The 22,735-nt window shown below is 43.1% G+C and overlaps 1 protein-coding gene across 3 annotated transcripts in view; it reads right to left on the reverse strand.

Moving 5' to 3' along the window:
- The window catches only part of GSPT1 (G1 to S phase transition 1), a 39,704-nt gene extending 35,355 nt beyond the window's left edge, over positions 1 to 4,349 (reverse strand). For 2 of the 3 annotated variants that reach the window (XM_078854578.1, XM_073362372.2), the window contains exon 1: positions 4,161 to 4,207. The gene's annotated coding sequence lies outside the window, so the exon portion shown is untranslated. Of the gene's footprint in view, positions 1 to 4,160; positions 4,208 to 4,314 lie in introns of those variants that run through there. The other variant, XM_073362367.2, reaches the window with a different exon arrangement.
- Positions 4,350 to 22,735: the final 18,386 nt, after the last annotated feature.

Here is a 22,735-nt window from a genome sequence, read left to right on the forward strand (position 1 = left end):
GGGGGAGCAGCCGCTCCCCCCACTGATCACATCAAAAGTGGCACCTTAGGCACCGACTCCATGGGTGCTCTGGGGCTGGAGCACCCCCAGGGAAAATTTGATGGGTGCAGAGCACCCACCAGCAGCTCCCCGTCCCACGCCCGACCCCAGCTCACCTCACCTCCGCCTCCTCCCCTGAATGCGCCACCCTGCTCTGCTCCCCCCCCCCCCCCCCAGCTTCCTGCGAATCAGCTGTTTGATGGGAAGCCTGGGAGGGCTGAGAAGCAGGCGGTGGCTTCACACTCAGGGGTGTGGAGGTGAGCTAGGGTGAGGAGTGGTCCCCCTGCGCGCGCCCCCTCCCGCAGCGTGGGCGGCCCTCCTCACGCCCCCTCGCTCCAAAGAAGCGGAGCGAGGCAGTGCATTCAGGGGAAGAGGCGGAGCGGAGGTGAGCTGGGGGTGGGGTGGGGAGCTGCCGGAGGGTACTCTGCACCCACCAAATTTTCCCCTTGGTTGTTCCAGCCCTGGAACACCCATGGAGTCAGCGCCTAAGGGGCCACTTTTGGCCAGTTAAATTTAGAAGCCCTTTTGGAACTGGTTGTCCCTCGTGGAGAATTTTAAATTTAACAACCCGTTCCAGTGAACCGCTGGGAACCGGCTCCAGCTCACCACTGCATCTAACCCTTTAATTTTCTCTCTAAAAGCCTGGCACAATAACCATTAATACCCCTCCAGAACATTACACTTAGATTGTAAGCTCTGTGCAGCAGAGATCATCTTTTTATTCTGTGTTTGCACTGTGCCCACCACAATGTGGTCCTAGCCCACCACTAGGGCTTTAACCTTTTACTGAAATGCAAATAATAAATAATAATACAGATAAAAAACGTGAATAAAATTGTTCCACAAGCTGGCAGAGGCTGACTGCTGCAGAACATGTAAGTGCCTGAGGAAATGGGAAAAGCCAGAAGGTGTTGCTCAAACAACCTATTCAGCACCATTTGCTAATAATGAGCTGTACTGACCGATTTCCAGGGCAAACTCCACCTCCTGGCCAGAAGTATCACAGATGTTCATGTAAATAGGAGACCGCAACTTAATGGGGTAAAATAGAACCACACAAGAACCATCTTGGTTCCACCAATATCTTGGTCATCAATTACTTAATGTGACTAGGTACTCCCAGGCTCAAAGGTCACAGCAATGACGGCCAGTTCAAGGAATGAGATAAGAAGATATTGTTTGGAACCGCAAAATCCTCATAATGAAAGAAGGTCGCTCCAAGATAGACAAAAGTGCTTTTAATAGACAATGGCTTAATATTATGAGAACCCAAGTAAATATTGAGTAAGGTATCAATTTAAACCTTTGAAACATTGAGAAGGTATGACTATTATACAAACTAGGAACTTCAAATCAGCCAAAGATGGTATTGCTACATAGGAAGTGTATTCAGCAGCTGGAAAGAAAGGAGTGAAAACTGTCCACTCTGAAAGACTAAGGTCATGTACTGTGGCTCTACAGCTGCATAGTCGCAGCTATGTCCCTGTAGCGCCATAGTACAGATGATTCCTACATGGACAGAAAAGGGTTTTTCCATCAATGTAGGTAATCCACTTCCCCAACCTAGCCATATCCACACTGGGTGGTAGGTCAACTTAACTACAGCACTGAGTGGTGTAAATTTTTCACACCCTTGAGCAACACAGCTAGGTCAATCTAAATTTTAAGTGTTGACCACATCTCGGAAGCCATACTGATTGGCTTTCCGTTAAGTCTCCTCTAGTCTCTATCTGGAAATATGGAAGCTCAGTAAAGGGGCAGCATACAGTATAAGAAATGAGGGAGGAGGCTAGGTGAGGGGAAGTATTATCAAGCCTACCAAAAAAAAAAACAAAACAAAACAAAACAAAAAAAAAACCTACACCACACCTACCAAGGAACTGCCAGCCTCATAAAAAGAACTGGAGAAAAATAAGTTACTGCACATGCCATTATTCAAATATTGGTAACAGTATTTCTAACACAACCAGGAGTCCTTGTTCATAGTACAGAACAAAGCTCTGATGGTTCTCTTTTAGGAGAAGATGATGTAAGTAAACTTTTTCATATTGTTTAAATTTAAAAGATTCAGATGGATTATGTACAAGACGTAAAAATATTTGTTGAATTATTTTAAAATGTGAATTCCAAGTTTCATATTAGAGTGAACTTCAAAGATTTTTTCAAAGGTTCATAATACAAATTCTGATATAACTTCAACTATTTGCAGCACCTTTACAATTTACATTTACCTCTGAACATTAAAGTGCATGGATTCTTTGAATAGGAATCGAGGAGTCTGTCCAAAGCTTATCCAAAGAATATTTTAAATGGTATCGTACAAGGTCATGCCTATTGTCAGCTGCCCACATCATACATGTCCTGAAATTTACAATATCAGAAAGTATTCGGTATAAAACTAAGTCAGACTTAATGAACATAGAGCTTTACACTTAATTGTTTAACAGAAGGATTAGTTTTTAATATTGATATTGAATATTTTACACACTTTTCTACAAACCAATAAGTCAAAGATTGGTTACTGATTTCAATCATCATCATCATCAAATATTAAGGCAACTATGATATTCATTTAGATACTAAGTCAGCATGCATATTTAATAACTCATGATCTCTTGCTGGCTATGGCTTATTAAACACTATATAACAAATTGGTGACTATGAATTACTGCAACCCTGATATCTGAAATAGAGGGCTGTCTCACATGTTAATATCAATAAAGGAAGATTTCAAAAATAGATAGCGAGATTTTAAATGTCATATTCAAACAAGTTTCAAAATCCTAAATCACAAGAGTGACCCTGTAATCTATGAATAAGAATTTATGAATGACAATCTGCTGTAAAATTAATCCACATTTTTGACATTTGGAAGGCAACTCCTTCAATTTGGAACAGGTATTAATAAGAAGCTGTTTAATTTCACCCCATTAATCCCATGCATATGCTATTTGCAACATACCGTGAAATCCTTTGAAATGAAAGGCAATATAGAAATTCAAGATATTAAGGTAGAGCACTGCCAGAGAGCCCCACTCCCCAAACACCTCACCAAATGTGTCACACTGGAAAGATTATTAAATGCTTAAAATGATCCTCTTCATAAAGGCATAAATGATCTCCCTGAAACTGTTGGTGGCAGATACAGGGCCAATCTCCAAGCCATGTCATGTCAACTATGACCCAGACCTGTGACCTATCTCCCTTTTCTACACTCAGTTTCCCCTCCCCTTCAATCCACTCCAATCTTTCAAAAGTATATTGACCTCTAAGGCGTTTTTTGACCCGTCAAGATAAAAAAGTAATATGGGGGGTGGTGGTGGGATATAGATAGTATATGAAACACGATACTAATTAAAACTGAATTACCCCATTTTGCATCTCTGCTTCTTGACAATAAGGATATCTTTACTGTGCACCCTTGTTCAGATTCCTAAATTGTACCCTATTGTCTCCTTCCTAAAACCGCTCAGCACATTGCTCCAGTAGCTAAACTGTGCCACGAAGTGCCCTTCTGCCCGGCTCCACTATAACTCCACCCACTATAACTCTGTAGCTGTATTCTGAGTCACAAAAAAACATTTCTATGCTGTCCTAAAGCTCCTCTGGCTAGATTTTGCAAAGTGATCCTCAGCCCCTCTTCCTCTCCACACACACCAAGGTTATGCTCAAGTTCCTCATGTACCACCAACCTCTCTGATGTCCTTTTCTCCATCTACAAAGTTCATTTTCAAAGCTCCCCTCCCGATTCCAAACCCAAATTCTCCTCCCAGATTCCAATCCCTTACTCCTAAATTTCCCCTCAGCAGCCTCACATTTCCCTCCCACAGGCCCAACGAGTATTAGCCCCCAGGTCTCTCCAACACAACCGCCCTACACGTTGTCCTCACACCCAGTATGGCCACCAGCAACACCCACACATCCCACTTCCAGTGATGCCTCCCAGGCGCTCCCCTTCCCTCCTGGAAATGTTATTATACCCAAGCCCCACCATCAATCTTTTCCTCCAGGCTCCACAGCCAAGTGTTACTCCCCAAGGCTTCGGCTTCCACACCCTCCTCCAACGAGATCCCCCAATATCCCCTCCAAGCCCTGTTCCCCCCTTCCCCAGCCCCCCCTACCTGAATGTGCCAGGGCCCTACTCACCACCAGGCCCCTCCCCCCGCGTTCCCTCATTTCCTCTTCGGCCCCGGGGCTGCGTTTACATACCCCCATCCGGCGCACGTGCCCCGCCCACTGCCCCCTTCCCCGCAACGTGGCCCCGGCGGCGGTTACCGTGGGGCGGAGGCGGCGGGCAGGCCAGGTGGGGGGGAGGGCGGCGGCAGGCCAGGCGCCGCCCCGCCTCTCAGGAAGGACGGCACGAACTCGGCAGCGTGGACATTGGGCACGAAGGGCTTGGCGTTCACGTTGAGCTGGCGGCTGAAAGCCGCATCAAGGAGGAGCTCCTGCTGCTCGGCCTGGGCCTCTGCGGCCGGCGGGCAGACCCAGGGTCGGTGCCGCTGCCCGACTCGATGTCCGCCTGGTCCCAGCAGTCGGGAGCCGAATCGCTGCTACTCCCGCTGCCGTTTCCCGTTCGCCTCCATTTTGTGGCTGCCCCACCAAACCTCTGCGGCTCCGAAGCCGTACGGGAGAAGGCGGCGGCGGCGGCGGCGGCAGCACCGACTCAGCACTCCCTCACTCCAGCGACTCCGCGTGTGCCCCACCGCCCTGCGCAGTGTGACCTGCCGGAGTTCCCGTGCCTCCTCCCGACAGAATTATTCGCCGCCATCTGGTAGTTATTTCTTCCTGGTTCCCTTGCATAACATGAGTGTGCTGAGGTGTAGGGACTACGATTCCCATTAGGCTTTGCGCGCACATATTTGTCTTCCCCCTGGGAGAGACGGGAAATTAGTTCTCTTGGCCTGCTGGGTCACATTTCCCGGCGGGCTTTATGCACTAGTCTCTCGATTTTGCTCCTCTTCCCCCTCCCTCCTGCCACAGAGAGACGGGAATGTAGTTCGCGGGAGCGATGCTTGAAGGAGAACAACCAAATCCCAGCAGGCACTGCGTGAGAATTTGCTTTCTTCAACTTTTTTTTGCCACCGCATAGAAGGATGGAAATGTAGTTCTTCCCCCTTGACCAGCGAGAACAACAACCCCTCCCATAACTATCCCACAAGTAGGAAGGTGGCGGGCAGCTGGTGACTTTCAGTGGTGATAGAGAGCTATGTTACAGCTGCCAAGTTGGAGGGGCTCAATTTTCCCCCCTTCCAAGTTCAGGTGAGTGTGTCACATGAAGTAACCTCATATGCACAATTCTACAGATGTTCCTGGGATGTGGGATCTCCGTCCCCTAAACACAAGCCTTTTCCAGTCCACATCCGCAGGCTCCAATTAAATTGGAAATATGGAGCCCTCTGTCTCCATTGGACTTAAGCTGGACTGGTGGAGGCCCAGAGCTCCTGAAAAAGGTTAGGATCAAAGCAGTGAAGCCAACTCTGATGATTTTTATGGCTAGTCTCATGCTATTTGGTGTGTTTTCTCTAAAGCTCCAGCTCCTGGAGTCAAGTGATTACATGAGACTCTTTTCAATTTTTTTTAAAAGGGTAGCATAATGTAGCTCTTGGCTGCAGAGAAAAGCCTTAAAAAAAAGTGATCCGAGTATATCAAAGGCTTAGAACCTGGAAGGCAAATAAAAAGAACTCAAAATATTTTTCTAAAGTTTTTATGATTTTTAAGGCAATGTCATGATTGGTGGGTTGGTTTGTTTAACACTTTAGGTTGAGAATACTTATAGTGTCCTTCAAGTTAGGTAACCATAATGGAAGCACCAGAAATCAGTGGCTTTTTCTGTAAAGTGAGTATAACATTACTTACCAACCTCACTGTGTTAACTTGCGGCTTAATTCATAAAGCTTGTTAAGCACTTTGAGAGCCTCAGACTCTATAGAACTATGAAGTTTTAATATGCTGTATACTGTACCAGTTTAAGAAAACAGAAAAACATTAGAACCACAGAAAAATATTATGCTACATAACGCTGTATTACACAGACCACAGCTTTGATCTCACAGACCCCTCATATTCTTCATACTTGCTAAGTGAAAATTCCTCAATAATTTATCCATCAAAATTTAAACCTTGACAAGAAAAAACCCTCTTCCTTTTCAAACAGTCATCTCGATGTCACCAGATTCCATATGCTCTCCTGCCATCATATTCTCCCTCCTGTTTTGAACATGTACCCACCCTAAGGGTATGTCTATGCAGCAAGAAGACATCCACTGCTGGCCCATGCCAGCCACTGGGGCTGTTTCATTGCTGTGTAGACTTCCGGGCTCTGGGACCCTGCGAGAGTGAGAGGGTCCCAGAACTCAGGCTCCAGCCCAAGTCTGGAAGTCTACACAGCGATGAAACAGCCCCGCAAACCTGAGTCAGCTGGCACAGGCCAGCAGCGGGTTTATCTTTGCCGTTTAGGCATACCCTCAGTGTTATTCCCTTGGCCAAATTATTAAATATTTGTTGACATTTTGTGAATAAATGGAATGGAATTTGCAAGTATTTAAATTACTCTATATAACCTCTCTCTCTTTCTAGATATATAGTATATATTACTTTATATAACCACTCACCACACAAAGGGCCAGCTTCCTCCAGGACACAACCAGCTTCTTCCAGAAACTCCATAAAATTAACAATCTCACTGAGAACACCATGGATATCACCTCTCTGTACACGAACATCTTTCACAATGATGGCATTGCTGCCTATCTCAAATATTTATAAGACAATGGAAAATACTCAGATATCCACCCAAACTCATCTGTTTCATCCTCAGCCATAACAATTTTACATTCAACAACAAGCACTTTGTCCAAACCATGGGAACAACTATGGGTACTAGGATGACTCCCCAAATTGCCAATCTCTTCATGAGCCTCCTTGAGGAAGAATTTCTGGGTAAATGCACCATTAAATCAATGGTTAGATACATCAATAATATTTTCATCCTCTGGACAGAGGACCTAAACACCCTCATAATTTTCCACCACATCTTCAACAACCACCACCTATCAATTAAACAATCTCTAGAACACTCCCACACTAGGATCAACAATCAGCTCCAATAATGGAACACTACAGGCAGCTATATTCAAGAAACCTATGGATCAGCACACCCACCTACACAGATCCAGAAACCACCCCAAACACACCAAGAAATTTGTTATATATTGCCAGGCACTCAGATACCAAAGAATATGCTCTGAGGAGAAAGTCTGAGATATATATCTTAACCATGGGTGGCACGTGATGGAGGCTTGGGGAGGCTAAGCCTCCCCTGACCTCGTGCTGCTGGGGGTTGGCAGTGGTGGATTACTGCACAGGGCCACAGGACCCGTGCCAAGGGGCCCTGGCCAATTTGGGGCCCCCAGAAAAATCTCCCTTCACCACGACCCCAGGGCTGGAGGAGCTCTTGCTCCCCACTGTGGCTCTGGGGCTGTGGCAGCAGCACAGAGCTTTTCCAGTCATAGGGCCACAGTGGGGGGTGAAGGTGGGGCAGAAAGGAGTGAGTGGGGGCAGGGCCTCAGGGGAAGAGGTGGAGTGGGGGCAGAATGGGGCGGGACTGCAGGGGAAAATTCACCTGATGCCCATGATCTTAACACTCTTAAAACTGCTTTCACGAAACAAGGATATTCCACCAGTGAAGTAGATTTCATCATGGAATGTCTACCCAAATATCTTGAGAGAACCTGCCTCAATATGGAAATAAAACCCACTCCAACCTCTAGTTGTCACCTACCACTTCACACTGGAACTTATACGGTGTGTCATTAAACAAGTACAACCCATAGTCAGTGGGGTCCACAGCCTGAAATAAATCTTTCCTGAACCCCCTCTTCTGGCCTTCAAACAACCCCCCAACCACTCTCCCCTCATCATCAGAAGCAAGCTCCCCACAGACCAGGACACACTAACTCAAAGTGGCACCAGACCTTGCCAGAACAACAGATGTAAAACCTGTAGACATATTTTCACTCCAACGATGATCAATGCCACCCCCAGAACACACCTTTCAAGTCCCGTAAGTCCGACACATGCCTATCACAATATGTGGTATGCTGCCTCATCCAGTGTAATAAATGGCCCAATAACAATTATGAGGGTGAAACCAGGCAATCACTATGCTCTCAAATGAACTAACACAGAAAAATGCTAAAAGACCAAAGCACCGTATAACCTGTGGGTGAACACTTTTAACAAACATTCACTCTATATCTGACCTTTCAGTCCTCATCCTCAAAGGAAACCTCCAAAACACCTTCAAAAGATGAGCCTGGAAGCTTAAATTTATAACTTTTCTAGACACTAAAAATCATAGTCTGAATAGAGACACTGGATTTATGGCTTATTAAAACAATCTATAACCCATTAACCCCGATCCCCCCAGCTTTTTATTTCTTCTTTCCCCCCTATGACTGGAGAGATGTTAACTGGTCACTTCACCTTGAATGAGCCCTGGAAATATGTATTTACTTATTCTAAACAATCTGTTCCATCTTGTATTTAGCTGTGACACTCACAGTACATTTCCCAGACCTGAAGCACCTTGTTTATCTCTATAACCTTAGGAATTTATACTTATCAATATATGATTGTGCAAATTATGTATTTTCTTATTTGCAGTTGTAAACAAAATATTTTACAAACTGTGAGAATGAAAAAAAAACTCTGCCTTTTTGCTTCTTTATAATGTATAAAGCAGCCCTAAATTTTTTTACACTTAGAAATATTAGTTCTTGATTTCCCTATTTTTCCTTTAAGGACTCTCTGGACAACTAATGAGATTATAATATGTGGGACTCAAACTAGGGGCATATGTTGTGTCTCCATCTTCCACAAAGTGCCACCTTACATTCCGGAATCACAGCTTTAATTTAAAGTAAAGTTTTTTAAATGTCAGTCTCTAGCCATTTTGGTTGTGAAGCATCCGATGAAGTGAGCTGTAGCTCACGAAAGCTTATGCTCAAATAAATTTGTTAGTCTCTAAGGTGCCACAAGTCCTCCTTTTCTTTTTGCGGACACAGACTAACATGGCTGCTACTCTGAAACCTGTCCTGATGCAATGATGTTTGCCTGAGTTTCAGAGAGCTTGAAACAATAGCTATGGGAGGTAACAACTGTCTCAATTAATTTTAATCAGGTGTCCAACGAAGATCATTTAAATGTCAGTGTTACAGCTAATCAAGCATATAGAGAAAGGAGAGGGACAATCATATTATAAAAATCTGCACAATCTCCTGTGAGTGACATCTCATTTTGGCACCACCAATGGGAAGTGATAGAGTACCACCCTGTATTCCTCCTTTGAGAAGTGGCCAAACCAAGGAGTTTAGGCTTGTTCAATAGGGCATCTGAGCCACACCCAGTGGGAGGCAAGCCCATGATCATATTTTGAACATCTCCCCAACTATATGCTCTGAGTACTTTCAAGGGGTGTAGCTTCATTTGTAGGCAGAGTGTGAAGTACCACCATTGTTATTTTTCCTTCTGCATTTGATCCCTGTAGCTGGGTGGCTACCCTGCTCCTAAAATAGAAGGGGTTAAAAGCAGCCCTGGAGAGGGCTGTGGCTGGCTGATTGGGGAAGCAGCTGCAGCTGGGCCATGCCCCAATCAGGCCCCCAGCTGGCCTGTATAAAAAGGCTGTGAGCCAGAGCCTAAGGAGTCTCTCTCTAGGTTGGGAGAGAGTAGGGTTTGGCTACTTGCCTGACAGAGTACTGAGGATGATGCAGTGCTGGGGAAGGAACAGGTTGAGTGGGGGCTCTCCAGGCTGTAGGACCTGGTCCAAGGCCCATAGAGGTACTAGGAGGCAAAGGAAGGCAGCAGGTCTGAACCCCCTTGCCTATGATGAGTGGCCTTTATGCTACAGTCTGCCCCAGGGAGTGGGGGCTTGGTGATGACTGGCAGTAGCCCAGACTGAAGCAAGGTGGGGAGGGTTGGGGGTTCCCTAGGAAGGGGAGACCTGGAGGCACAGTGTGGGGGATACTTCCAGGGGGTAGAACTCCAGAGAAAGGGGCACTGGGGTCTGTGAGGGACATGGGGGGCCAGAGCTGTGGCAGATCACTGGCCTACAGAGGGTGTGCCATGCTGGAAAAGAGCTAATTCCCAACAACCAGCAGGAGGCGCTGCAGGGGTGAGTCCGTTCCTTTACAATCCCACGTAACAGAGGAGGCAAAAGATTGAAATGCAAGTAACTAGGTCATGAGTTGTTTAAAAGTGAGTAAAATAGGTAATAAAAACAATAAACTTCTGAAGTATGTAGACTTAAAAATCTACTCTCCTATGTTCCTCTGCCAAGTGCAAAGCTCTCCCTAGCATGCGAAGGGATAACTCCATCAATTTATGAAGAATCTAGATTCCCATTAAAGTATTATGGCTATGAAAAAAATTTCAAGTGTGACCTGATGCAGCGCTATTTTCCTGAGTATGCAGTAGGCATTTCCAGGATTTCTGTTGCTGCTTGGAGATTTCTTCAAGAGCGAGATTAAGGAGCCACAAATCTGTTTCACCACTGGACTAGTCAGAACTTTGTAAAACTGATGAGTCATCTCATTTTTACTCAGCTGCCATATGGGACAGTTATGAGCAACAGGGGACAGTCTAGATGCTAATCATATGAGAGATGAACCTGGAAAAAAAGGACCCCCCTCACCTGACAACCAGAATTCTGAGGAAGAGCAGAGTAGTGGAGGTCACTTTCCCTCTCTTTGAAGCTGCCAAAAGTAGTACCACCCCTGAATAACCATGGGGTCTCTGGGTTTGGAGTGGGAAAAGAGTGATCCTTCTTCTTTCAGCATCCAAAGGAGTTTGGGGGCAAAAGACAGATATCAGATAGGCAGAAAACATATGAAAAATAGATCTCCTGAGCAAGGAGTTATGGGTAGGAGTGCCCTGAAAGTAGTCCCAACACCCTCCACCTTGTGGGAAGGAAGGCTTGGCTTCTTACCAGGACTTCTCTGGTGCCCCAACTTTCCATGAATCTTTGTATTGGCTTCTGGGTAATGGGTGACATTTTCTGGCTATTTGGTATCTGGTAAATTTTTATGTAATGGTTTCCCTTTAGTTGTGGATAAACCCTTATTGGCTCAGTTTTATAACTATTGCATTACCAATTGGTAAGCCTATTTTTGTGTGAGTTCTGACTCTGTTGAGAAGTCAAGTGAGCTCTTACCTTCAACCAAATGCCATACATGAAAGGGATTTTCTCAGTTCTTTTGCCCCATTTAGAAAGACTTCCACAGTCTCTCTTTTGTTAACATCTTGGAGATGTGTCCCTTCTTCTGGCTACCTCCTTCGTGGGGAGAGAATTTTAGTTCTGCCAGTGTCTGTCTTGAGATTATTACGTGCACACAGAGCTTATGGGCAGCACTGTCTTATTACGTATGTTTTGGCATCCCTTAGAAGGTTGGACTTCAAAGCATCTGAAATACAACTTGGATTTGTGAGCCCTAAATATCCCTGATCTCTGTTCTTGCCTCTTCTCCATTGTTCATGGGTGTTTCTCTCTCTTTATGTGTGTGTGTATGTATGTAAGTAAATACACACAGGTTTGATAGTTTTCAGAGTATGTGGTGCCAGAAGTCTCAGACCTTCTGTATGGAAGAAAAGTTACTTGCAGTGTCAAGCCTGACATTTATTCCCTAGATACTGTGATCCTCAGACATAATTTCAGAAGCTCTTGTGGCCCTCCCACGTGTTCCTAAGGGTGTGCAAACCTGTTCTGCAGGCTTCTCCATGCATAAGAGGTGAGTAAAGCGAAACCCTAAGGTTTTAACTGAGCTGGTATCTTTCAGTGTTTTCAACCTGGAGTATTAGGTAGTACTTAAAAACAAGAGCTAAGGAGACAAGTAGCATCATGATCACTTAGCTGACTAATATCTGTTGGAATATAAATAGTGATGTTCTATTGGGGTGTCTTAGCAATATAAAGCTTTTTACTTTTTCAAATAGTCCCTTTGTATCATCCAGCCATTTAAACTAAAATTGTAAGTAAAAGCTCTTACGTATTTTTTTGCTGAAGAATTTTTTTATTCTAGAACCACCCATGTTTGCTGCCAAAATTCTTGTAATGGACTGATGCCATTCCTTAAATTGAATTCGATTATTGATTTACATACAGATTCTGTCATCATTGCAGCATGATTGCTTCATTAGGTTTTCTTCATAAATGTAAAAGGACCCATAATGCAAGGGAGATGAAAAAGTTTAAAAGGCCTTTCAGTAATAATTAGCCTGTATATAGCTATCATAGGTACTCATGTGGCCTTCATTACCATAATATCTGAGCACCTCACAATCTTTTAGTATACTTATCTTTGCAATCACCTAGGAGGTAGAGAAGCACAGCTCCAGTTTACAAGTGGGGAACTGAGGTACAGAGAGACTAATCTACACTGCATTTGGGAGGTGTGATCATAACGTGTAGATCAAAGCTAGCTCCAGTCACAGGTGCCAACTTCTCATGGCGCTGGTGGGTGCTCGCCCCTCCCCCGCCCCCATTCCACCCCCTTCCTCCAAAGTCCCTACCCCAACTTCACAACCTCCCTACCCCATTGGACCCCTCCCCAAATCCCTGTCCCGGCCCCACCTCCTCCCCTGAGCGTGCCGCGTTCCTGTTCTCTCCCAGCGCTTCCTGCTCAAAACAGCTGTTTTGCGGTGGCAAGTGCTGGGCTGGAGGGGGAACAGCGGGCATGCTTATGGAGGAGGCAGAGCAGAGGTGAGCTGGGGAGGGGAGGGGAGCTGCTGGTGGGTGCAGAGCACCCACCAATTTTTCCCCGTGGGTGCTCCAGCCCCAGAGCACCCATGGAGTCGGTGCCTATGGCTCCAGTAATAGCAGTGAAACCTTTGTAGCACAGTACCCTTGGTATGTTCTTGAGCTGCCACACCCATGCTGCTGGGGTTTCGCTGGTATTGTGATGTGAGCTAGCTATAGAAATTATAGTGGGGCAGAGAACTGATCCCTGGTTTTGTGGGTTCCCAGCTCCTGGAGATCAGGAATTCATTCTACAGCAATCAACTATAGGACAGGTTTCAGAGTAACAGCCGTGTTAGTCTGTATTCGCAAAAAGAAAAGGAGTACTTGTGGCACCTTAGAGACTAACCAATTTATTAGAGCATAAGCTTTCGTGAGCTACAGCTCACTTCATCAGATGCATATCGTGGAAACTGCTGCAGACTTTATATATACACAGAGAATATGAACCAATACCTCCTCCCACCCCACTGTCCTGCTGGTAATAGCTTATCTAAAGTGATCATCAGGTGGGCCATTTCCAGCACAAATCCAGGTTTTTTCACCCTCCACCCCCCCACACAAATTCACTCTCCTGCTGGTGATAGCCCATCCAAAGTGACAACTCTTTACACAATGTGCATGACAATCAAGTTGGGCTATTTCCTGCACAAATCCTGCACAAACTATAGGACACTATCCTTGTCATATTAGTAATAATACTTGGCACTTCTATAGCATCTTTCATTCAAGGTTCTACAAGTACTTTAAACTATTAAGTGTCACACAGACACACCTGTGAAGTACCTCTGCTACAGTTATGTAAACTGAGGCAGGATAAGGCAAAAGCATTCAATCTTGGTGCTAAAATTAGGTAACTAAATCCACATTTAGGTATTTAAATAAGTAGCCTGATTTTTAGAGGTGCTTTCAAGTCAACAGGAGTAGTGAGTCTGAAAACAAGTCTTAGCCCTGGTCTACGCTACGAGGTTAGGTCGAATTTAGCCGTGTTAGGTTGATTTTACAAGCAATGCGTCTACACCAGTGGTACCCAAAAGTGGGGTGCGCAAGACCATCTGTGGGAGTGTGCAGCAGGAGGAGCGCCACCAAAGGAGCACCTGGTCTACACAACCAACCCCATTCTGTCGACCTAAAGGGCTCTTAAAATCGACTGCTGTACTCCTCCCTGGCAAGGGGAGTAGTGCTAAAATCAACTGTGCTGGGTTGAATTTGGGGTAGTGCAGATGCAATTTGACGGTATTGGCCTCCAGAAGCTATCCCAGAGTGCTCCAATGTGATTGCTCTGGACAGCACTTTGAACTCCAATGCACTAGCCAGGTACACAGGAAAAAACCCGGGAACTTTTGAATTTCATTTCCTGTTTGGTCAGCGTGGCGTGCTCAGCAGCACAGGTGACCACACAGTCCCAGAATTGAAAAATGAGTTCCAGCATGGAGTGAACGGGAGACACTAGATCTGATTGCTGTATGGGGAGAAGAATCTGTGCAGGCTGAATGCCAGAAAGAAGAAATGCTTATATATGCCAAAATTGCAGAGGGCATGGTGGACAGAGGCTACAACAGGGACACACAGCAGTGCCACTTGAGAGTTAAGGAGCTCAGGCAAACCTTCCAAAAAACAAAGGAGGCAAATGGTCGCTCCGGGTCAGAGCCCCAGACATGCCACTTCTATGATCAGCTGCATGGCATTCTAGGGGGGAACCCTACCACTACCCCATCACTGTCCATGGACACCTGCAAGGGGGGAGTCTCATGCAACAGGGAGGAGTTTTTTGTTGAAGAATTGTCACTTTTAGGTCTCTAATCGAGTAAAACTATTTCTCCATGTTTATTTCCCTCCCACACACACTGTTCCTCAGATGTTCTTGTCAACTGCTGGAAAAGGCACACCTTGATTATCACTACAAAAGGTTTTCTCCCCCTTCCCCCGCTCTCCTGCTGGTATTAGCTCATCTTAAGTAATCACTCTCCTTACAGTTTTCAGAGTAGCAGCCATGTTAATCTATATACGCAAAAAGAAAAGGAGTACTTGTGGCACCTTAGAGACTAACAAGTTTATTTGAGCATAAGCTTTTGTGAGCTACAGCTCACCCGGGTCTCGGTCTTGTAGTGTTCATAATTCCTTACCACCAGTACCATGGCATCAGCTTGGGATATGTTGCGATGTTCTTGTGGTGTGCCAAACATGATGTTAACAGTGCAGGAGCGGTGAACTTGGTGCTGCTGTGTGATGACAATGGCAAAAGGAGACCCTCCTCTGCCTACGTCCTCCAGGGCCTGAGTCAGTGACATTTCTGTGTTGAGGAAGATGAGATCCATCACCATGCCCAGATCCCGCACCTTCCGTCCCACTGACTCGGCATATTCCTTTGTCTGTTTGACCACTATCACAGAACAGTCCACAGGCCTCTCTGAATCAAAGCGCCTCTTGATTTCCTCAAAGTACTGCCGGTATAGATCCTCCCTGCGTAGCTCCTTGCGTTTCAGACGCTCTTCTGCACTCAAGGTGGGGGGCTCTGTCAAAGTGGTCTCTGTAACGGTCATATGGGTCCTTACAGTGTGTATGGAAACTCCCATTGTTTCATGTTCTCTGTGTATATAAATCTTCCCACTGTATTTTCCACTGAACGCATCCGATGAAGTGAGCTGTAGCTCACGAAAGCTTATGCTCAAATAAATTTGTTAGTCTCTAAGGTGCCACAAGTACTCCTTTTCTTTTTGCGAATTCAGACTAACGTGGCTGCTACTCTAGACCTACCAACAGGAGAGTTTTTGACATCTGTACAAGACCTGGTATGTTTGAAGCTGAAATATCTTGATCTAGAACAGTTCAATTTTAACTGAATATTTTACCTTCAGCTCTTTTCCACTAAGTAATGTACAAGTGTAAAGTGCACCATTTGTTGTTGACATTTGCCTTTATTGAACAAATAGATGCTCTACCTGAAAATCCTAATCTAATCTGAAAATCCAGATGAAGTAGCTGATAAATGCCCCTTCCCTTAAAAAAGGACCATGGCAGCTAGTATGAATTTATGACTGTCAGCTGTCCTCTTTTTGATAAGATGAGCATCCTAGACCATCCACTTGTTGCTAAGATCTGTTAAGGAAATGGATGGTGAGGCCTGAAGCCACCGTGACTGTATGAGTCTCTCCCGTGAGCTCTGTTCAGAAGTCTCCCATCCCATCAGCTTTCAAACTTTCTGCAGAGTCTGTTTGGGTGACGGCAGCCAGAATGGCGCTGCCTTTTAATTTAATTCAATCCATTTTGGTTTCTGTTATGCTAGGAATTTTGGCTGTATCTGTGAAGCTTTGGGGTTTCTTTTTTCTTTTATTTCCAGTGTTCAGTTCAAATACAAACAGATGGTACAAAGTTGACTCCTGTTATACTACAGCAATATATACAGAACAGCACATTGTCACTGCTGATGAAAATATGCCTTCAGATAGTATTTGGCCTTAGGGTATAAAGCGCATTGTGAGACTGGACATGCCTTCATTGTGCAGCCAAAATTTCAGGGGCAAAAATTGCAGTGTTTGAGATTATAATAAGAGACGCAATATAGATTATAAGAGAAAGTAAGACTTCTTGTTATTATGAAGGTGACAGTACAGATCTCAGCCTAGGGTAAATTAACGTTTCTATTTTGGAAGAGAGACATGTGGAGTGTCCAGAGCAGCCTTGCTCACTAACTCACGTTAATTCCTGAGGTAAAAAACTATAATGTAGACAAGAGCCAGCACAATTTCCAACATTTTAATCTGTATATACAATGCAAGGTGTTATGAAGTGTTTCAAATCATGTTTTAAAAACACCTGTCTTTCTTGTCTGGGTATGCCCTAGGAGTGTCCTCACAGAGGTCTGGGAGCAAAGGCATGGATGGCGGGGAGCTAATGGCTGCATGACTCCTGAATAAGCCATGCTGCAAGGTGTAAATGAATTTCTGGGGAGTAGTATGGGATGGAGGCCTCTTTAGGTTTCCCTGTAAGTCCTTAATCTCCACAGGACTTCTAGGTGTACCTCCTGCCTGTACATGAGTATTCAGCAGCAAAGATAGTAGGCACCTTATAGACTGCAAACTCTTCCCCCTAAGGAGGGGATGCAACACTAATTCCATGCAGACACATTCCTCTCCCTTTCTCCCCTCCCAGAATTTTCAGTAGGAGGGAGCATAGGTCTTTAATACATACTACTGTAGGATTGTTTCCTACTGTACAAGGTCTGTTGTTTTGTGCTGTTTAATTTAGAGATTTCAGTTCAAAATCTGATCTTTATTTTACAAAGAAGATAGCAACAATTTCCCAGAACAATAGTAATTTAGGCAACAAACATTTTATAGGCAAATGGAGGTGTGTAGGTTTTTGGAGATGACAGAACCAAAAATACAAAATAGTAAGATTAATTATGCAAATATCACATGTTCATCATCTGCAGTTAGTTTAGTGGTAGGATGAAAATTAACAGCTATTGTGACTCTTTATTCATAATTGACTCAATCCAAATTTCTTTGGATTTAGTAGGCATCTCTATTTTATACTAGACATTGTCTGGTAATATATACTTATATGGCCCTTCCCCCTGTCTGAGCATCTCACAAACATCAATTATTTTAGCCTCACAACACTACTGTAAGGTAGGAAAGTATAATTATCCCAATTTTACATTTACAGATTGAGAACTGAGGCGCGGGGGAAGCGAAGGGTTTTCAGAAGCAGTTAGGCACCAAAACTCCTATAAATATTTTCTTTTGTAAATAGAGAATTTGATGCATAATGACTCTTCGTGCCTTTGAAAATCTTCTCCAGAGAGACCAGGTGGTCAACAAAGCAGGGTCACAAGGCCTGTGCTCCAGGGAGTCTGTGGCACAGCTGGAAATTGAACCCAGGTCTCCACAGTCCCAATTCGGTGCCTTAACCACAAGACAGTGTTTCTGAAAAGGACAGTAAATTTCCTGCTGGAAAGGAAGAGGATTAATCAAACTCCCTTATATAACTCATCAGGAAAGTAGTCTTGCCAGTTCACAAATGAGATCATAGTAAGAATTATCATTAAATGTTAGTCATAGCTTACATTTAAGTAGTGCCTTACATCTACAAATGCCTTACAAACTGATTCACAAATTATAATAATTTAGGAACATTTTATCCACCCTTCAAATACAACTTCTTGGGTGAAATGCAGCTGCTGATTAACACTACAGAGCAATACTACATAACACTGTCAAAGAGAAAGGGAGTTTGTGGATCCAGAATATTCCAAATTAGATTTGGCCAGGAAACTTTCCTGATAAGTGCCATAAACGATCAGGACCTTGGTTGTGTGTCTCATCTGAAAGACAGAATCCTACAATTTGTATTTATTTAGTGGCCACAGTGGTTGGGAGAGGATGCATTCTCAATTACATGGAGTTAAAAATACAGAGTGGCAGTTTTTCACAGCATAATATGCAGATTTTTGTATGTGAAAAATAAGTTTGAAAGGAGTAAAAATTTCTTTGCTTCTCAGGAAAAACCTCACTTATCAAATATTCAAGGTAGAATTGACCAGTTTGTTTTGGGATACTATAGTGATGAGGACCCATACTCCTACAAACAGATAGCTCTACATACAGAGAGAAAACACACTCAAGTGAAGCAAAGGTGAGCTAGGTCAATTTAAGGAGAGTTACATTGCAGTATCTCTTTAGTAAGATGACACTAAGATAAAACACAGTTGCTTTAATATATATTAGGCTTTGTTCTGCAATTGTCGTCACTAATTGCTGTGGAAAAGTGTTTTATAAGACATAATCAGACAACACACTTAAGCAACTGACAGAGATTGAACTAATGCCAGAGCTTCCACCTGAAAGGATGGCAGTTAAAAATTGGAGAGACTTGAGAGAACTAAAGTGAAATTAATTGTAAAACTTCTGATAAGCCAGAGAAACTGTTTTTATCTTTGAAAGAATAGCAGATGCATGAAATGCTATTGGAGGTTCAATTATGGAGCCATAAGAGCAGAAAGAATTTATTGCTTGGCTATTTCTAGTTGAACCTTTGAACAGAAAATCCTGTCTACTCAAATGGACAGTAATCAATACTTAATGCACCAAAAATCTGTCCTGCGTTTGTTAATTTTCTCTTGCTTTAAGCAGAAGCACGTACATGTCTCAGAGTGAAAGTAATTGGATTAGTAAAATAGACTGTTAAAAAGGAACTCGTTAAAACAAACCAGCACAAGAATGTTTATGCTAACAAACATACTGGCACTTATTTTTAAATGTAGCTGTGTTTCTTTTGCAGAAAGAAAGTATGCAGCTGTGTTCAAGTCTGTGGACAGGGGTCTGGCTGAAAGTCAGTATTGGAGTGATGCCCCAGGTCTATCAGGGCTGAGCCCCAATAGTTTAAGGAAGATCCCATGACAGATTAAGTGAAATCTGTTAGAAATCAGATTAAGTGAAAGTGAAGCTAAATTTTAGCATCTCAAAAAGATGTTTAGCATGTAGAAGACATAGGATTATTTTTTTTAGTATAATAGAGTAGTGTGAATATTAATTCACAATGCATGACAATAGTCTTCTACAAATATGACAGTAAAAGCACATAAACTGCCTGGATTAACTAGAAATGGGTTATCTCAGTCTCTTCATGCTAGTGTTCATGATGATGATGCCACTCATATCTGTCTAGCCGTCTCCTCCTCCTCATCTGGAAGCAATGCATGGAAGATTATCTTTGCAACCACAAGGCCCAATAACTTTTTTTTCAAATGAAAGTGTATATTCTGCAGACACTATTATAACCATCAGAAAAATGTGGTTTTATAGCATTCTACCAAGTACAACTCAATCCAAATTTATTTGGCACAACTACTGTATTATTCATTGTTCTGATGAAGTATAATACTACTGGTGTACATGGCTCTTTACAGATAAATTAAAAGATGTCTGTGACCCACAGAGTTTACAACCTATGAACACTGCTTTTTCCATATCATGCACTGTTTTCTGTAATTCAATTCCAAGTTAAATAAGCTTTCAGTGTGATGATTGCAGGAAGTTTTCTGATGTTTAGCTAATAAGTGTTTGCACCATTGGTATTTTAATTACTATATTTAGAGAGCATTTTTGTGTCTAGTTGTTTTGGTCTTTAATCTTTTTTGAAATACCAGATGTAGCAACATTGTAAACAACATCATTCTCTTCGAAGCAGTGCTCTAAGGCCTGGTCTACACTAAAAAGTTAGGTCAACCCAGCTACTTCATTCAGAGGTATGAAAAATTCACAGCCCCAAGCAACACAATGTAGTTAAGCCAATCTAGCCCCGTAGCACTAGGTTGAGGGAAGAATTCTTCCTTCGACCTAAGTACTGCCTCTTGGGGAGGTTGATTATCTATGCCAGTGGGAGAACCCCTCCCGTCGTCATATGCAGTGTCTACACTGAAGCACGACAGCAGAGCAGGTGAGGCATTGCAGCTGTACCAGTGTGATGTTTCAAGTGTAGGCAAGCCCTAATTAAAATGTAAAATCCTGTTGCTCTTGATCCCACTGAATGCCTGCATGACATATTATGCTGTGCTTAAGGAAGGGTACTGTTCTTTCTTGTACGTAAAAGTTAATTAACATACAAAATCCTTTACAGTCTTCTTTCCTTGTTTAAAACCAAACTGTGCCCCCTCGCTCCACAAGACACAATTCACCTCTCTACTCCAAACCACAGAATTAAGAAACGCATGGTTGTTGATAAAGGAAGTGAGATTTCTAAAAACACTTACTTAATCAAGGCTTTTAAGGCTTTTCATGATATTACTGTATGTGGCATCTCCTGTCTTCCACAAAGCTTTGCTAAAAAGGCTACAGAAAATGTGGTGATCATTAGGGAGAAGGAGAAACGTTGAAGATTTTACTGGTTTGTATGCCAAACTTACCTAGCTTTTAGGACTGCTATAATGATGGATTTACATGGGGCTGTATTCCTGGGGTACCCTCTACAGTTAGATTTACAGAATCTAGTGCTGGTATAATATGGCTGAAGTTCACCTTCATATAAAGGGCTAGCATAAGGCCCTATTTTTGAGGCCCTAAGTGCTGCATAGGCCTTGAGTTGTTTCTCTGTGCAGGGGTGAATTTCAGCCTGAATGTTTTAACTGCTGATATAATATTTTGTTACTCTTTTGGATTGTCCATTCACAGTTTACGTGGCAGAAATACATTCATATTATCTCAGTGTTGAAACTCCCAATAGCTTCTCTTCACACTTTAAAGACTTAATTCTCCTCACCCTTATCATATGACTAAGTCCTTTCGACATCAGTGGAACTGCAGCCACAACAACATGAACTGGATTTGGAATCAAGACTCTAGACTGAGGGTGGAATCAGTGGATAAATACAGAAAAAAATTCCAGTTTCATCCTACCCAATGAATTAAAATGGGCACTAACACTGGGATTTTTGCCAGTGCTAAGCTTTTCCAGATGTCAGAACAGACCAGTGATCATAAAATGAGATCAAGACTTGTAAATGTGGGCACTAAGAAGAAATGTCATATGCAGTACATTCATGTTACTACTTATATTCTGCCAATTAAATGTGCCATTCCAGGACCTCTGGCCATACTTTAGAATGAAGTATGAAGATGGGTATGATCATAGTTCATTACAGAAAAAATGACAAAACATTTTAATGCATTTTATACATTTGAGAACTATAAATCTGTAAAGGCTTTTTTCATGTCTAACTGTAGAAAATATGTTCTCAAAATGGTAGCATGCTAGTACACAATAGTTCGTTAGCACTGTTATAACTAAGTACATTTGCAAAGCCACTGACAACAGGAAAAGCCTTTTTAAAAGCTCTACAATGTCTTATATTAATTTTTATATATATATTTTTACAGACAGAGGGTATTCTTCTTAAACGCTTTTCTATGGGCCTAGTCCAACATCCATAGAAGTCAATGGAAAGACTCCCATTGACTTTAGGAGCTGTTGGTTCAGGTCCCAAAGCAGCACCTTGCAGCCAGTGCATTAGGAGGATTTTTGGATAAAAAGTGAATAATGAATCATTAGGAAGAATTGAGCAAACCCACAATAAAGGCTCTTTGTAAACAAACAGGTGCATAAAACGAGCGGGTTATTTAGCAAATCAATACTGAACCCACACGTTTTGCCAGATAAAATGCTACAACAATGAACCCCTGAAAATCCTGCTATTGATACAAATATTGAAATATGTTAGTGTATTTATAAAACAAGTCAATATCAAGCCTAACGCCAACCCCACTTCTTGTGCGTGTATGTGTTAACAGAAGAAATCAGCTGGCAAAAGCTGAGGACTTGCTGAATGGGGTACGGGTGGCATAAGGATTATGGGCTAATAGTTTACCACAGGACTAGGACTCATTGTTCTGGAGTATATTCCTAGCTTTGCAATTAACTCATCTTTATGACTGAGAGCAAGTCACCTAACCTTTCTGTGCCTCAACTGTACAATGGGAATAATAATGCACAGGCATGTTGTGAAGCTTAATTAGTGTTGGTATAGAGATACAAAGTATTAATGACAGGTTTCAGAGTAGCAGCCGTGTTAGTCTGTATGCACAAAAAGGATACTGCTTACTGTATTTTCCACTCCATGCATCTGGTGAAGGGGGTTATATCTCATGAAAGTTTATGCACAAATAAACTGGTTAGTCTCTAAGGTGCCACAAGAACTCCTCATTGTCTTAACATCCGAGAGTTAACCATTAATACTTTTAAAAAGGAGTACTTGGGGCACCTTAGAGACTAACAAATTTATTTGAGCATAAGCTTTCGTGAGCTACAGCTCACTTCATCGGATGCATGCAGTGGAAAATACAGTGGGGAGATTTTCTATACACGGAGAACATGAAATAATGGGTGTTGTTGAAATAATGACCGGAC

The sequence above is a fragment of the Lepidochelys kempii genome, chromosome 10 (genome assembly GCF_965140285.1).
Source record: "Lepidochelys kempii isolate rLepKem1 chromosome 10, rLepKem1.hap1, whole genome shotgun sequence".
NCBI lineage: Eukaryota > Metazoa > Chordata > Testudines > Cheloniidae > Lepidochelys > Lepidochelys kempii.